This window comes from Fukomys damarensis, unplaced genomic scaffold (genome assembly GCF_012274545.1).
Source record: "Fukomys damarensis isolate Sample0158 unplaced genomic scaffold, DMR_v1.0_HiC HiC_scaffold_10, whole genome shotgun sequence".
Taxonomy (NCBI): Eukaryota; Metazoa; Chordata; class Mammalia; order Rodentia; family Bathyergidae; genus Fukomys; species Fukomys damarensis.
In genome coordinates, this window is record NW_022900922.1 from 39,548,972 (window position 1) to 39,566,459 (window position 17,488).

Here is a 17,488-nt window from a genome sequence, read left to right on the forward strand (position 1 = left end):
CTCTTCCTCTGGTCCTTAGGTCTGTTTCTTTGCCAGTAGCAGGCTGTTTTTAATCACAGTAGCTTTATGGTATAGTTTCAAGTTGGGGGTTGTGATGCCCCCTGCCATGTCTCTGCTGCCTAGACTTGCTTTTGCTATTCTAGGTCTCTTTTGGCTCCAAGTGGACTTTGGATTGTTTTCTCAAGATCTGTGAAGTATGCTGCTGGGACTTCAATTGGGATTGCAATGAATCTATATAGCAGTTTTGGAAGTATGGCCTTTTCCACTATGTTGATTATTCCTACCCAGGAGCAAGGGATGTCTTTCCATTTTCTGATATCCTCTTCAATCTCTTTTTTTCAGAGTGCTGTAGTTTTCAGAGTAGAGGTCTTTGATTTCTTTCATTAGGTTGATTCAATTTTTTGAATGCTATCATGAAAGGAATTCTTTTCCCCATTTGTCTCAGTCAGTCTGTTGTTCATGTATAGGAAATTTATTGATTTTTGTGTGTTGACTACTTTGCTGAATTTGGATATGAAGTCTAGAAGACTTTTGGTGGAGTTGTTAGTGTCTTCTATACAAAATATCATGTCACTTTGCAAATAATGACAGTTTGCCTTCTTCCTTTCCTATCTTTATTGCTTCTTTTCTTTCTTTTGTCTAAAGGCTATGGCTAATGTTTCCAAAATTATATTGAACAGCTTTGGTATTATTTTACATCCTGTCTTTTCCTGATTTTATTATGAATGATTTCAGTTTTGGACCATTTCGTATAATATTGGCTGTTGATTTTTCATAGATGGCTTTTATGAGCTTGAGGTAAAGACCATCTATTCCAATTCTTTTGTAGGGATTTTTAAAATCATAAATGCCTGTTGGAATTTGTAGAATTCTTTTTCTGCATCTATTGAGATGATCATGTGGTTTTTGTTCTTGGCTCTATTAATATAGTGTATTACATTTATTGAGTAGCATATGTTGAAACATCCCTGCATCTTTGGGATGAATCCCACTTAGTCAGGGTGTATGATCTTCTTGATGATCTTCTGCATTCTATTTGCCAGTACCTTATTAAGGATTTTTGCATCTATGTTCATTAGTGAGATTGGCCTATAGTTCTCTTTTTCAGATGGGTCTTTCTCTGCTTTGGGGATCAAGGTTATGCTTCCAGGAATGAATTTGGGAGTATTGCTTCCCTTTCAATTTCACTGAAAATTTTAAATCATAGTGGCAGTAGTTTCTCTCCTAATGTCTTGTAGAACTGAGCAGGGCAGTCATCCAGATCCATGCTTTTCTTAGTTGGTAAGGTTTTTCCCCATTAAGTTTATTGATATATTTAAAGTAAACAATACATTTACATTTATCATTGGTATCTTGCACCTTTATATGATTTGTCTTGGTTATTGTTTTTTCCCCATACCCTTGCCTTCTCTTCACCCCCTTCACCCTTCCCTATTTACAAATACTTTTTTTTCAATTTTTCAAATTTTTTCTTTTCCCTTATTTCCTTTCCCTTCCCCTTCCCACTTCTGATTTATCCATTTTCTTTCTATTTCACACTCTCAATTATATCATTTGAACCTTATTTACACTTTTAGTTTTTCACACCAGAGAAAATATTTGGTATTTACTTCAGTATGTCCTATTTATTTCACTTAAGAGTATAACCTCAATGTGCATCCATTTATCTATAAATGTTTCTAGTTTCTCCTTCTTTATGGCTGAGTAGTACTCCATTTTATTAAAAAAACATATCTTCTTTATGAAGTCTCCATTTGATGGGCATTTGGATTGTTTCCAAGTTTTAGCTATTATGAACAGTGCCACTATAAGCATGGGTGCACACATATCACTGTGGTATGATTCTTTAAATTATTTTGGAAAGGTACCCAGCTGAGGGATAGCTGGGTCAAATGGAACCTCTAATTCTACTTCTTTGAGGAATCTCCATATTGATTTCCACATCAGTGTGCACTCCCACCAACAATGAAGAAGATTGTCTTTCTCCTCACAACCCCATCAGCATTTGTTATTGGTTGATTTATTGATAGCAGATAATGCTTCTGGGATAAGGTGGAATCTCAGATTTGCTTTTAATCTGCATCTCTTGAATGAACAGTGATGTTGAACATTTTTTCATATATTTGTTGCTGCTTTTTACTTCTTTGTCATAGAAATGTCTGTTCATTTCAGATGCCTATTTTTGAATTGGGTCTTTGTGTTTGGTGGGTCTGATTTTTTGAGTTCTTTGTATATTATAGATAGTAATCCTTTGTCTGAGGAGTAGCTGGTAAAATTTTTTTTGCACATTGTAGGTTGTCTCTCAGCTCTGTTGGTGATTTCTCTTGCACTAAAAAAACTTTTTAATACAATGAGATGCCAGATGTTCATGCTTTGTGCAAGTTCTCATATTGCTGAGGATTTGTTCAAAAAGTCTTCTCCTATGCCAATGTCTTCAAGGGTTCTATTTAATTTATTTTCCAATAAGTTTAGTGTTTCTGTTTTGATATTTATATCTTTAATACACTTGGATTTTAGTTTAGTGCATGGTGAAAAATAGGGATCTAGTTTTAATCTTTGGTAAGTTGAAAGCCAGTTTTTTCAAAACTATTTATTAAAGAGGCAATCTTTCCTTCAGTTTGGATGGTTGGCTCATATGTCAAAGATGAGGTATCTGAGCATGTCTGGTATTGTTTCTGCATCTTCTAATCTATTCTCTTGATCCTCAGGTCTGTACCATGCTGTTTTTATCTCAGTGTCTTTTTAGTATAGTTTCAAATTGGGACTTGTGATACCCCCTGCCATGTCTCTATTGCCTACAATGTTTTTTGCTATTCTAGGTCTTCTCTGATTCCTAATGAATTTTTGGTTTTTTCCTGTAGTTCTATGAAATATACTGTTGGAATTATAATAGGGATTGTGTTGAATCTGTATAGCAGTTTTGAAAGTATGACCATTTCCACTATATTGAGCTTTCTGACCCAGGAACAAGGGATGTCTTTCCATTTACTTATATCCACATCAATTTCTATTTTTAGAGTGTTGTAGTTCTCAATGTAGAGGTCTTTTGTTTCCTTCATTAGTTTGATTCCTAGATATTTCATTTTTTTGTATGCTATTATGAAAGGGATTGTTTTACTACTTTCACTGCCAGTGAAAGTATTTATGTACAAGACCGCCATTGATTTCTGAGTATTTACCTTGTATACAGCTATTGTACTGAAACTGTCAATGAAGTCTAGAAGTCTTTTGGCAGAATTCTTTAGGTCTTCTACTTACAGTACCATATCATCTGCAAATAATGACGGTTTAACTTCTTCCTTTCTTATATTTATTGCTTTTATTTCTTTTACTTGTCTAATTGCTGTGGCTATTTTTTCCAAAACTATGTTGAACAGGAGTGGTGATAGTGGACATCCTTGTCTTGATCCTGATATTAGTGTGAAGGTTTTCCCTTTTTGACTATTTAGTATGATCTTGGCTGTTGGTTTTTCATAGATAGCCTTTATCAAGTTGAGATATAGAACATCTATTCCAATTTTCTGCACATTTTTTTAATCTTGAATGGGTGCTGAATTTTGTCAAGTACTTTTTCTGCACACATTGAGATGATCATATGGTCTTTGTCCTCAATTCTTTCAATATCGTATATTACATTTACTGATGTATGTATGTTGAACCATCTTTGCATTTCTTGGGTGAATCGTACTTGGTCAGGGTTATGATCTTGGTGGTCTTCTGCATTCTATTTGCCAGTGTCTCATTGAGCATTTTTGCATCTATGTTCATTAGGGATATTGGTCTATAGCTCTCTTTTTCAGATAGGTCTTTCTCTGCTTTTGGGATTGAGGTGATGTTTGCTTTCAGGAATTAATTTGGGAGTACTCCTTCACTTTTCATGTCAATGAAGAGGTTAGTTGAGTTCTAGTATTTCATTATTCACTTATCATCTAGTCTATCTATGTATTTGTGACAGTGGACTATTGAGGTACTCCAATACTATTTTGTTAGTGCTTATTTGATTTTCATTTCTGTTATTATTATTTTTTATAGTTGGGTGCATTAATATTTGGTGTTTATTTATTTTTTTGTAATATATATTTATTATTTTTTTCTCTTCCTTTTAGATTTTTCCCTTTACAAGGATGTAGTAACATTTTTTGTATCTGTTAATTATTGTTTGTTTCAAATCCATTTTATCTTTAAATAGGATAGGTACTGCTTTTTTTCAAGTTCCTGTCACATGGAATATTGCTTTCTACCCTTTAACTTTCAGTCTGTCACTTTCTTTTTGAAATGTGTGTTTCTTGTATTCAGCATATCATTGGATCTAGCTTCTCCACCCATTTTGCCAATCTATTTCTTTTGATTGTTGAAATGAGATCATTAATGTTGATGGTTATAACTAATATGCATTGATTTGTCCTTGTCATGAGCTTTACCTGTTGTTCCCACATCCTTTGCTTTAATTTTTTGTCTTTCCTGATGGGTTTATTCTACTGGGGTTTACAGGGCTATGCCCCTCTTTGTTCTTTCTTTGGATATTATTTAAATTTTCTTGGAGTGCTGGTTTGCTATTCACGAAGTTCCTCAGGCACTCTTTGTCTTGTAAGTCTCTTATTTCTCCATCGATTTTGAAAGATAGTTTTTCTGGGTACATATGTCTTGTTTGGAGGTTGTTTTCTTTTAGGGCTTGAAATATTTCCCTCCAGGCTCTTGCCTTGAGGGTTTGTGTTGAGAAGTCTGCTGTAATTTTGATGGGCTTTCCTTTGCAAGTGATTCTTTTCTCTAAATGCTTGTAATATTTTGTTCTTCTGTTGGGTTTCTTGAATCTTGACCATTATATCCGTAGGTGCAAATTTTTTTGACCATGGCTATTTAAATTCCTATATGCCTCCTTTATTAGTATGTCAAATTCTTTCCTCCTGATTTGGAAGTTTTCTGCCCTTCTATGAATAGAGTTTTTGGTGTGTGTCATTTGCACTCTCTCTTCTTCATTGACTGATCAATCTTTCAGCATTCTTTTTTGCATCATCTAGTAGCTGTTGGATTCATTTCTAGTGGTCCCTTGCTATTTTAAAGAAAAATTTCTTTTCCTGGTCACTAATTGCAATCCTGTCTTCTATATCTGATATTTTGTCCTTACAGTGGCTCATTCTGCTGCATAATCTTTCAATGGAGTTTTTAATCTTCTGGATATCTGCTTCACTCTATTTTATGGAGTTCATTTGTTTCCTATGCTAGGTTTCCATCATGTTCCTGAGCTCCTTTATTTTTTTAATCTGTGTGTTCTCTAGTGTTATTAATCATGCCTTTCACAATGGGCACAACTTCTATTGTCATCTGAGGAATATTTTCTTATTTTATTTCTTTCCAGGTCCTTCTTCAGTGCCAGTTCAGGGAGCCCAGATTGTTGAGATTCAGATTGTGGCATATCTATACCCTTTGGGTTGCCTTTGATGATCTGCAAGACTGGTTTTGAGTCTTATTTAGATTTTTCTCATTTCTTTTTTTGTTAATTTTTTGGGTTTAATTTTTGGGATGCTTCTTATAAATTGTTTGTTGTGAATATCTTTATTCCTCGTATTTAGAACCCTTAAAGAGTGGCTACTTCTTGGATTGTCTTCCAGGTATATTTGACCTCTGGATTTTTGGTCTGTAATGTTCCTTAGACAATCTCAGTTTTGGTATGCCAGGACAACTGACTAGAACAATTGTTGTTGTGGCCAAAGTAACAATGATCATCAATATAATAGCATCAAACACAGCCTAGAAAATGACAAACTGGAAACTATTAATCTTTGACCACACTAACAAGATCTGTAGTTATATATCAAAATATAGAATCACCAGAAGTGTATTTGCAGTAAATAAGCTCTTCAATGTCATGAATTTTCTCTCTGGGGAGATTTAGAAGGAATTGTGTGTATGTGTGCGAGTAGAGAAACAGAAGAAGAGGGAAAGGATAGCAGTAAGGCTAGAAGATATAGGAAAATCATACAAATTGTTCTCATTTTCTACTTTTTATATTCTGCATTGATACTTGTAAATTTCTTATGGCCTATAACTTTATTATTATACCAAGGCATGTTTAGAAAATGATGTCTTTTCAGAAATGTCTCCTAGGTATAGCTCGTTTTTGATTTTTTTAGTTTGTTCCAAAGATACTGCTTCTTTAATTTATTAGCAATGAGACATTGCTGCCTGTTGGTCTTAGCACCTAATTATTTTGTATTGGACTTTTTAAAAGACCTTTAGACAATCTCTGTATTAGGATTCAAGGAAGACCAACAAACCACAACTATTATTTTACTTTGCCTAAAGTAGTACAATCAGTAATATCGAAAGCATCAAACACAGTCTGGAGAATGACAAACTGATAACTGTTAATTTTTCACCTTTAAGCATAGGTACAAGATTTATACTTATATAACAAAATCTAAAACAGAAAATTATTTACAGTAAATATCTCCTCAATAGATAAATTTTACCCTCAGGGGAGATAATTTATAAAAGTACAAGATCCCAATGATGAATTTACTGTATACCTAAAATGTACCAATAAACTCAATGAGAAAAAAAATAAAAGGGATAAGAGGAAAAAGATAGAGAAATAACAGAAAGGAAAGGGATTAGAAACAAGGATGAAGGATAAAGGAAGATTATCAAAACTTTGGGAAATTGTTGAAGAAGACAGGAGAGAAATAAAGGATGAAAAAACAAAACCAAGAACAAAACAAAACAAAAAAAGCTAAAAACAATGTTCCCACTCATGAAAAACAAAAAGACACAATCAAGAAAAAAAAATACACAAACAATGAAAGACAAAGAAAAAAAATTTCCCTGCGTTTTCAAGTCTGTGGTTATCATCTGGGGGTATACGATTTAGGGTGGTGTCCAATTCAAGGCCTGTTTCTGCTGTTGCTGGAAGACAAGGGAAACACACAGAGCCTAAATCTGTGCTAGATTATCCCAGGAAGACTCAAGTAGGAATAGGGTGGGGTGCCTATTCTGGTGCTCTGAACCCCACAGATGTTCAGGTTGATTTTGTCTTCTAGTTGTGGAAGTCAGGCCTGAATTGTTCATCCTATTACATTCTGAGTGTATCTTGCTGGTTTGATCTTGGATTTCTTATACTGGATGTTTCCTGAGGTTGCCCTCCCAGTCACTGTAAGCCCTGAGATGAAGCAAACCCGCAGCTTCTTTGAGTCTGGGGTTCAGCTGACCTCACCCCTCTAAAATGTCTTCTGGCCAAATATCCTCTCCAGGGGACACAGAAGACAATCTGGAGTCAGTTGGTAGCTGTTGTAGCTCACAGCATCCACTACTCCATTCCACTGATGCATTTATCCCTGTGAGCTTCTGGAATCACCTACCCTCATTGTGTCTATGTAGATTTAATCCTCCTTTCTTGTGCCACAAGCCAGGAGTCAGGGAGAAAGTACAGTTTGCCACCTCTTTGCTCCACTTTGAGGTCGGTCTCTTCATTTTCTCTATCCTTTATTTTTTTTTGTTTTAATATTGTCAGCTTTATCTCCACTGTTTATTATATACACTATCAGAAAGCCCCATACTTTAAAGCTCTTATCTATTAATGAACATTAACAATTTTTAAACATTTGCCTAATGTGTTTTTTATATCAACATTTCTTAGGTACTACCATTTATATCGGGGTTTTTCAGCAGAAGTATTACTGGTGCTTGGGTGGTATGTTATTCTAAGGTATTATAATAATAAGGTATTATTATTTTAAGGGTAAACTGTATTTTTTAGCCAGACTATTTAGCAAATTATTTAATCTTCATTTACTAGATGGCAGTAATACTCCCAGTCCCAGTTTGATAATGTAAAATGTCTCCAGATGTTGCACAAAGACATAAGGAAAGCAAAATAATTTGCTAACTGCCCAATGAACATCAATATTTCAGGCCAAATGTAGCACATACTGCCATAACATACGTTAGCTTTGCATTTAAGAAAATTCCAGAAAAAAGGATTTTTTTTCTGTAATATTCTTTCATGTTTTCCCTGAAGCAGAACATAAAGAATTATGTACCTTCCTCCAAAGTTGGTCATGAGATCCTCAATTCCAGAAATTCCCTCAATTCCAGAGCTACCCATTGGAAAAAGCATATCTATCCTCAAAGACACAGAGGCACCAAGAAGAATGTGAAAAATGGTTGTGGTAGAGCATTACTATAATACCAGTAGTGTGGGTGGCTGAGGAATTAGCAACACAAGTTCAAGCACAGCTCAGGCAACTTAGTGGCTTCAACAGAAAATAAAATAAAAATTTCTGGGGGCGTAACTCACTGCAAAGTCCATGTTATCAATCAGAAGTAGTAGAAGAATATAGGAGAAGGAGAAGTACCAGATGAATAAGACTAAGAAGAACAAGAAGGAGGAGGAGAATGAGGAGACAAAAGAAGTGAAGGGCAAGAAGAAGGAGGAGGAAGAGTTTTCAGACAGAACTTTTAAGTTTTCCATCATTTCATTTCCATTAGCTCAAACTACCTTTTGCATCATCACATTTATACAAAATTTTGCAATCTTCTACACCTAAGCATAAAAATGCACTATATTCCTGTGTTTCTTTGAGTTTTTATTTATGAAATTGTCACATCATGTGAAATTCATATGAAGTTAATTGTATGCTTTTATTTTTTTGACCTGTCTTGTGATGTAAGAATCTCAGCAATGAACTGAGTATGAGCAGGAAGGAAATCTCTTTTCTCGTCTGATATTTGTTTTTGAATATGAGCATGTAATTGAGGCTCTATTGGCAGGGAAAATGAATCCTTTTTTTTCTTTTATTGAGTTTATTGGTACATTTTAGGTATACAGTACAATTAAATTCATTATTGGGATCTTGTACCTTTACATGACAGGTCTTGGTTCTCATTTTTTTCCCCTTGTCCATGCCCTCCCTTCCCCCCATCCCCTTTTACAGAGTGTTTGTAAGTGAATCCTTTTTTAATAAGCAAATTCATCCCACACCATGTTTGGTCTGATTTTAACACTAAATATATGTTTTTGCTACCTATGCTTTCCTCATTTTAGTTTATGTTTTGTTAAATGGGATATCTAGTATTTGTGTGTATCAGCTTCCTGTATACAAATTAAAAGATTCCAATACATTTTCTATTTTCTCACAATTATTGTGACTCTTAATTATTATATGTCAACTTGACTAATAAAGAAACTAATAAGGTAGATTAGTAAAGCACACTTTTGGGTCTTTTTGCAGGCTATTGCTAAAAAGAATTAAGATGTAGTCCAGAATACTAAGGGAAAAATTCTGTCCACCCTGATTGGGGGTAGCATTGTCAAACAGAATAGTTGCCTTGATAGAATACAACGAAAAATAAAACATTGATGCTTAAAAAAAAAAAGCTCTATTCTGCTTGAATGGGTGAATGTTTTGCTTCTGTGGAGGTAAATCCACAGTTTTCCCAGCCTTCCAGCACAGAGCCATACCAGTAATGCTCCATGGGTTTTCAGGCCTTCAACCCCAGACTAGTGCAGTTTCCTTAATTCCTCCTATTCTGCAAATGTCAGCTTCTTGATCTCAGTAGCTAGTGAATCCTCAGGGCCATTAGCATGAAGATGACCATGGTTGATTCTCTTCTCTCTTAGCCTTTAAATTTACTTAAATCATCTCACAGAATTATATAGATATAAATTTATTTTTCTATATCAATTTATTTCCTGCAGAGAAAGTTTACAATGTATGTTCTGATATCAGAAATGGTATGTGAAACAGAAATGTGAGGATAAATTCCACTAATTGATTTAGTTCTTTCTTCAGTTGGCTCTATAATTTTATGAAAATTAAAGTTATGACAGTTTCTTCTTCTTATAATATAGATACTACTGATAGTCTCATGTGTAAACTTTAAAAATATGTACTATTGATGCAATAGATTATCCAAGCTCCTTACTTATGAAATGCAAGGAATTTAGTGACTCTATGCACAATAATTTTGAGCACATTAAAAATACAAAGTAGTATGATTATGTTGGCTGGTCACACATAACATTTCCGAACAAGGTAACAAACAAAAGTAAGAGCTCAAAGATTAAAATGGACAGCATAATCTAAGAAATGGTGGAAACTGTGACTCATGTAGACCTTTGACATTGGCTAATTATAGTGCTCCCACAAGTGAAACAGACAGAAAGCCTACTAAATTTTTATTGAAATTTTGTAAGCAGATATATTTCAGGGCAAATAAACAAATATACTTCAAACCATAACTACAGAGAACTACAGAAATTCAGACAATTCCCAGACTTGAGCTGACTTACAGACCCAGAACACCTTGCATGAAAGGGACATCAGGTAACCTGAAGGAATGATCCTGGCTCACTACCAAAATTTTACACTGTTAGCCTTCATTGCATCCTTCCCAAAAGAGACGTATGACTTTTGACCAGGGTAACTGCACATTGAGGAAGAGGAAAATAAAGATTTCAAGGCCTACTGTACACTGGATTTGAACTAATGCTGATTCCATCAGGTCCAAAACATGAGTAGCAATTCGTTAAACCTAAGGGCCTAGGGAAGTAAGATGATCAACAGACTTTTAGCCAAGGTTAAATTCACAGTGGTCCCAAAATTCTTTCTGTGATCATTTCTCCAGGCTCAGAACTCTCAATCAGTATAAATAAAATTAATTTTGAATAGAATTCCCACTTTGGCACTCTAACTTTTGGAGTGAGCACTAGCTACTGTGGTAGGAAAATTCAAACAGAAGCAATTAGAATTGCCTCTATTTGGTAAAACAGGGAATCAAAACAGTATTACATTTCTTGTAGGAGGGCCTAATTTAGCACCACCATCAAGGGCTTGAAAGATGCTGGGTGATGGAGGTTAATGAAAAAATATTTAACTCTATCCTGGTAAGAACACAGGTGGATCTTGGAGAATTATCATAGATTATTTCATGCTTAAAGTGGTGATAATAATTGTTGCTTCTATACTAGAAGTGGTTTCTTTGCTTGACCACATCAACACATTTAATGGTACCTGGGGTGCAGCTCACCAAGGTTGACTTGGTAGAGACACTGATGGGTTCACAACCTGCCAGCACCAAAATCTGACCCTGAGAAACTGCTGTGGCAACTTTCCCCATAGTGTTCAGCCTGCATTTTGGACACAGAGTGATTACATTTGACTACTTTCACCATGGAAGTAGCAGTACTTTGTCTTACTGAGATAGACACACTCTGTATATGGACTTGGCTGCCATGAGTATAATTTTTGTGTCAATCTAACTTCCATGGACTTATAGAAGGGTTAAATCCATCATCATCATGGTATTGCTTACAGCTATGCTTTGGACATTAGATAGAGTACAGTTCAAGGTAAATATGACAATGGGCTCAGGCTCATGGAATTCACTAGTTTTAACATGTTTCCCATCATCCAGAAGCAGCTGAATTGATAAAATGATGAAATAATCTTTTGATGATGTAACTACAATTGTACTGTATGGCTATATCTTAGAGGGATAGGTTAAAGTTCTCCAGAAGGCTGTACAGTGGACCTTTGAGTTACAACCAGACTGACATATGAACTTCACTTATAAGCAGAATTTTACTTTTAACTTATCACCGAAGTCTTGAGTTACAACCTGAATGCTGCAGCTTGTGCTTCTAGATGGTCTCATATACAGATTTAACCCAGTAAGAGTTCTGGAAGGAGCATTACAATATACTTTCCTGTGAGGGATTAATTGAGAAATCCTGGCCCAGTATCTCTCTAAGAACACTGAGATCTGCCTGGAAGAAAGTGTGGCCTATAATTACACAGGAGAGAGACTTTGAAGGCAATTGACCAACTTGAGTTAGAACCAGCACTTGGGTATGAATCAGGTTCATAAGTAAAGGGTTCACTGCATATGTACATTTAGAACTTTTAATATTATTTTTTATTATGTGTTTGCAATACATGCATATTACAATCATTTGGAGGAATGGGTGTGTGTGCATACTACAGCTTGTTTTTTGTTTTAATCCCCTTCTGCTTCCCTCACCCTTCCCTCCTTCCTCCTCTAATTCCTTTACTCTGACTTTCATCCCTGTTGATGGTATTAATCTTAGTTCTTGTTATGGTATATAATGTTTACATTCACTAAAGTTATTAGATTAATGTACATGACATATGTCTATTCTATTTAGTTTCCCTTCCCTTCCTCTTCACCCCTTGCTCTTGTTCCTTTGGACCCTTTCCTTATCACAAGAGATCCATCCCCCTTTCCCCCTTCTCTCTCTTATCTTTGTTTAGAGGCACCTAGAAAATTCAATGTTGAGTGAAATAAACCAGACACACAAGCTTAAATACCATATGGTATCTTGCATTTGAGTGAGGCAAAGTATGCTCTTGATTATTATCCAATATATGGTACTATTTCTCCCACTGTGGGGTTTCTAGATCCAAGGAATTAATGGGTAGAAATTGGAATGGTACAACTCTCCATTACTTTTCAGGACCAATTAGCAACTTTATTTCTGATTCTGTAACTTTATGTTCTTAAGGGATAAGGGCAACAATGATTCCATCAAACGGAATCTGAAAATTCCTCATGGCCATTTTGGGACCCCCCTTTCTCTAAGCCAATAGGCTACATAGAAAGTTATGGTGGCCTTGGAGGTGATTTATCCATATTACTAAGGAAAAATCAGGCTAGTCCTTCAAAATGGTGGTAAGGAAGAGTATGTTTGAAGTGCAGAAGATCTCTTAGGGCATCTCCTAGTATTATTGTGGCTTCTTGTTAAGGTCAACAGGAAATTACAACAACTAAATCCAGGCAGAATGAGAACTTGCCCAGATCGTTCAGGAATGAAGATATTGGTTATTCCACCAGGTGAAAATACCAAGATATGTTAAGATGCCTGCTGAGAACATATATATCTTTGCATATTTTGTATTCCTACACTAAACAATATAACATTGATTGACTTGGTATGACTAAATATTATTAAATATGTATGATAAGTTCAGTAATGTTACAAGAATAGTAAGCATAACTCAATGGAAATTTTGCCTTTCATAATGAGGAAAGAGTTAATATGTTTCCAGCTCAATGAAGGATAGTTTTATAGTAAATCTCACTTCTGGGTATGTCCTTGGGGGTGTTTCCAGATATGATTGCTGATTACTGAGCAGAGAAGACACACCCTGATTGTGAGTGGGACCATCCAATAAGCTTGTAGCTTGAGTAGAATAAAAGAGGAGGTCTGTTTGCAGTGTTTGGAAGCTCCAGTTTCTTCAGCCATCCAACATAGACTCATAACTGAGACTCTGCAAGATTGTCTACACTTTTGGTAAAAGACTGGTATTAATTTTTATTTTTTTAATCTGTCTTGTTTTGTGACTTCCAGTTTCTTGAGCTGACCAGATCAGGCACTAGATCCTCTGACTCTCCAACACAGACTGTCATCATGGTCTTTCCTGCTTTCTAAACCTGATTGAAACCCTACCTTCTATCTCTACCTAGTAATGTTAACAAAACAATATATTTAGGCTTGGAAGATGGATGGATCTTGGAGATTTATGGTAAATTATCATAAATTTAATTAAGTGGCAACCATAATTGTTTCTTCTATAGTGTGTATGTGTTTTTAATATATATTCTATTGAATTTGTTCCTCTACAGATCCATAATTAATAGGGTTATAATAGCCATTTAATTTGGCAGTGATTGACTCCCAAATAGAATCCATAAAAAATTAATGTAATCATACTTACTTCTACCTCTGGTCATGTTTGCTGTGATTTTTTTTTTCATACCAAGGATCTAACTTGGGTCCTTGTGCTTGCAAGGTAGACAGACGAACACCGAGCCAAATCCCTGACCTGCTGTGATTTTTAAAGCTTTTTTAAAAAGCTTAATTTCTATTCATTTTGTCAGGAAAGCTGACATCCTATGATCTGCCTTACCTCAGAGTTCTTTCTTATTGCCTTGAAAATTTTCTCTTCTTATACCATTCAAAAGACTGTCACTAAATATTTTATTTTTTTGGCAAGTAGAGCATAACATTGTCATTAATATTTTAAAAAATGTCCACTTACTGCAAATGAAGAGGAGCTTAGCTAACCAGTTATCACAGTAGAGGCTTCTTAACTATAAAATAATAAAATATGTAACATTTTTTGACTAAACAAGATAGTTATGTTTTAGCAAGGATATTTTAGAGAAATTGTAATAGAGAAATGTAGCATGGGATAAAATATATACAGGCACGTATTTGAGGTAGTAGTTCTTCCAAAAACTTATCCTACTTCTTAATCTAAATTCTTTCAAACTATGCAAAACTTGAGCGGATGAGGAAGGCAGATGCAGTAGTGTTTTAGCACAAGTATAGCTTTATGAACTGTTATGCTATGAAAATTCTTCTCAGTACAAATCAGTGCTGATTTTCACAGTGCCCCCTTCAGGGCCCTGATTTATCTAGACTGCTCCAACTCTTCCCCTGCTACTCCATATATTCATGTCAAATTGAACAATTGAAAAATTAAGATCTATCAGTTTGGATTTCACTGGGACCCTGATTTAGATATATAGTTTTATATTCTGTTAAGTGGTGCTTATTCTAATTGAAATTTTGAAATATAAAATATATCAGCTCTCCCAGTTAACACAAATTAATTTCTCCACGTTTTATGACTGTGCATGTATGAGACCATAGAGAGGAGCCCATGAAAGAGTCCTGGCTGTAATATGGAAAGTTTCTGGAGTAAGAAAGAAGAGATTTGAAGGCGCAGAACCTGAGTAAGACATTGTCTGCTTGTACCTGCTCAGAACTGTAAGGTGACTAAGTGAATCCCCAGGGGTTATAAATGTCAAACGTAGGTCCCTAAATTAAAAAAAAATTATTATGATGATTCAAAACCTTCAAAGATATTCATGTCTCTGTATCGGAGACTTCTTGCAGTAGGTTCCTATTTTCTATGGTGCAAGGCTGAGAAAAAATTAAAAGCCAGAACTAGAGAGACAGAGAAACCAGGGAGCCAGGAAGACCAATGCTCCTCGTTCAGCAAAGGCTGGTCGGTCCAAGCCACTGACTTTTATTGGTAGTCAATTGGGGTTAAGGTGAACTGCATGCTATAGGGGAACTACACTGGAGGACCCGGAGTCATGCAGTTACTATGGATAGCAATGCAAGCAGGGGTTGTAAAGGACAAGAAAAAGCATTCTTGAATTAGGAACTGAATGGAAAAAATAATTGTTGTAATTAAATCCTTGTCCTGCATAGTCAAGAAGGTTTTAGTTGTGGGAATGGAATTTTGGTGTGAGTTACTCTGCCTTGGCACATAGGCTGCAGCCAGACTTGTTTCTCAATACAAGTCAGTTGAGTTAACTCTTTACAGCCTGCACTGCTTATAGCCTGCTTTGGCATAATTCATATTGTAGTCCCCTACATCCTTGGACTCAGTAATTCCTGTCAAGGACATGCTTTCTAAAGACATATTAAAGTTGGAGCCAAATAAGCAGGAATTTTGGAGACATTTTCAAAGCTTCCACTGTGAATTTTCTATTTAAAGAGAAAATGCTCTCAAGTCTCTCAAACAGATTAGGCACTTGGGTCCTGGAGTCACAGAAATGGATGGTCTAAAAATACTAGGAAAAAACAAGGAATGAGCATGAGCACTTAAGAAGAAAACCATGTCAATATGCATGAAGTTACCAAATGATATCATGTAATCACAGCATTATATTTTGCTTATTTTGAAAGAAGTGTCATTCAAGAATGTACCACCAATGTTTCATCTAATGCATTTTTCACATTTTCTGATACGTTATGTTGAAGAACACAAGTGTTCTATTTTAACTTTCAGTCCTAGATCTGGAAAATGATTATTTGGACTTCTGAATCCATAAACAGCATACATTTCATAATTTGCAAATTTAACTTTATTAAAGATAATGCACTGCTAATATAAATTAAAATACCTTACAATGCATTTGTTTTGAAGACTTTCTTAAACTTTTATTCTTTACCCCTTAAACAACCTGCACTGTATCTTAGAATAGATACATTTCAAATTAAAAAGCTTTTTGCATATGTGATGGTTTTTACATATGTGTCATGTCATAAATTCCAGACAAAAATTCAAAATATTCCAAACCTTGAAATAAATAAATGAAATAAAATAGAAATAAAACAAAAGTTCTACTTCTAACTAGGAATGAAAACCAATTTGATGTCATTTAATGTTAAGAATTAGAGTTCTTTAATAAAAGATGACAAAGTTGCTCATTGGTTTCAAATGCTAAACAGAGCTGCAAATCATTTCAACTATTTGTTCAGCTGCTTGGCTGAAATTAGCTACCAGTTCTCAATTTAGTCACAAGCCAACTCAGTAAATTGATAAAACATGGAATTTTCTCCAAAAACGCAGCATTCTTTATGATTTTTTTCTTTATTTTTCTAATTTAGGAGCACATTTTGATAGAGAAAAGGAACATACGAGTACTAAAATGAAAGCAGTGACATAGTAGGGCAAATAGGACAAGTACAAATTTTTGCATAAAATATGCCTTTTGCTTTACCTAGACATTGAAGTATCCTACTTGAAGGAAACATGGGACTGCAAAGCAGCAACACAGTTTTGTATAATTTTACTGAGCAACTTAACTCTTTGCAGTTCAATAAATCCATACACTTGCACTGAATACACCCAACTCAGGGTTTCTTACTCTTATCTTGGCTTTCTACAAAAGTTCCAACAACTTTAAAGTTTAAGAGTAGTTATAAATGCCAGTTTTTATGGCAGATTTCCTTACTCTTTAATTTCTAGGAGAAGCAGCAAATGTAGGACAGCAGTAGTTTCTCAACCACCCGGGGCTGCTTTCTTCATAATTCTGACTTTCATTGTCCAGTGAAAAAGCAGACACTCAGTAGAAGTGGATGGAATCCTGACTCAGGTTTTAGATATACAGAACCAATGAATCACCACTCTTAATATTTATGATTCAAAATAGAACAATGCTTAAGCTAAGGTGATTAGAAGGCCCATTGTAAAAGATGTGTTTTGCTTAAAATTTCTAGTCAGATATTACTAAAGCTAAAGAAGCTAAAGTACAAATGTCATACTAAAAACTATTGGAAAAAGAAATGCCAAGGTAGTTATTTGTTAAAATTACACCATTTGTCTCTCTAAGAAAGTAAAGTTGAAATTAAAAGTCACATGCTGCTTTAGATGTAAGGACATCAAAGTTTGAGAAAGTGATTACTGATTTCATTCTTATTCCTTATAATCATGTCACTTAGGTCAAAGAGGTGATTGGAACTTCTGCTTTCATGAAAGCTGAATTTTTCAACTTTCTTCAAAGTGAAGTCAAATTGCTCATAAGTTAATTGCAGGGCCAGGGATTTGGCTCAGTGGTTCTGCTGCCTGCCTTACAAGTGCAAGGGCCTGAGTTTGATCCCCAGTACCCCCCAAAAAGTTAATTGCAGTTTATTAACACACACACACACACACACACACACACACACACA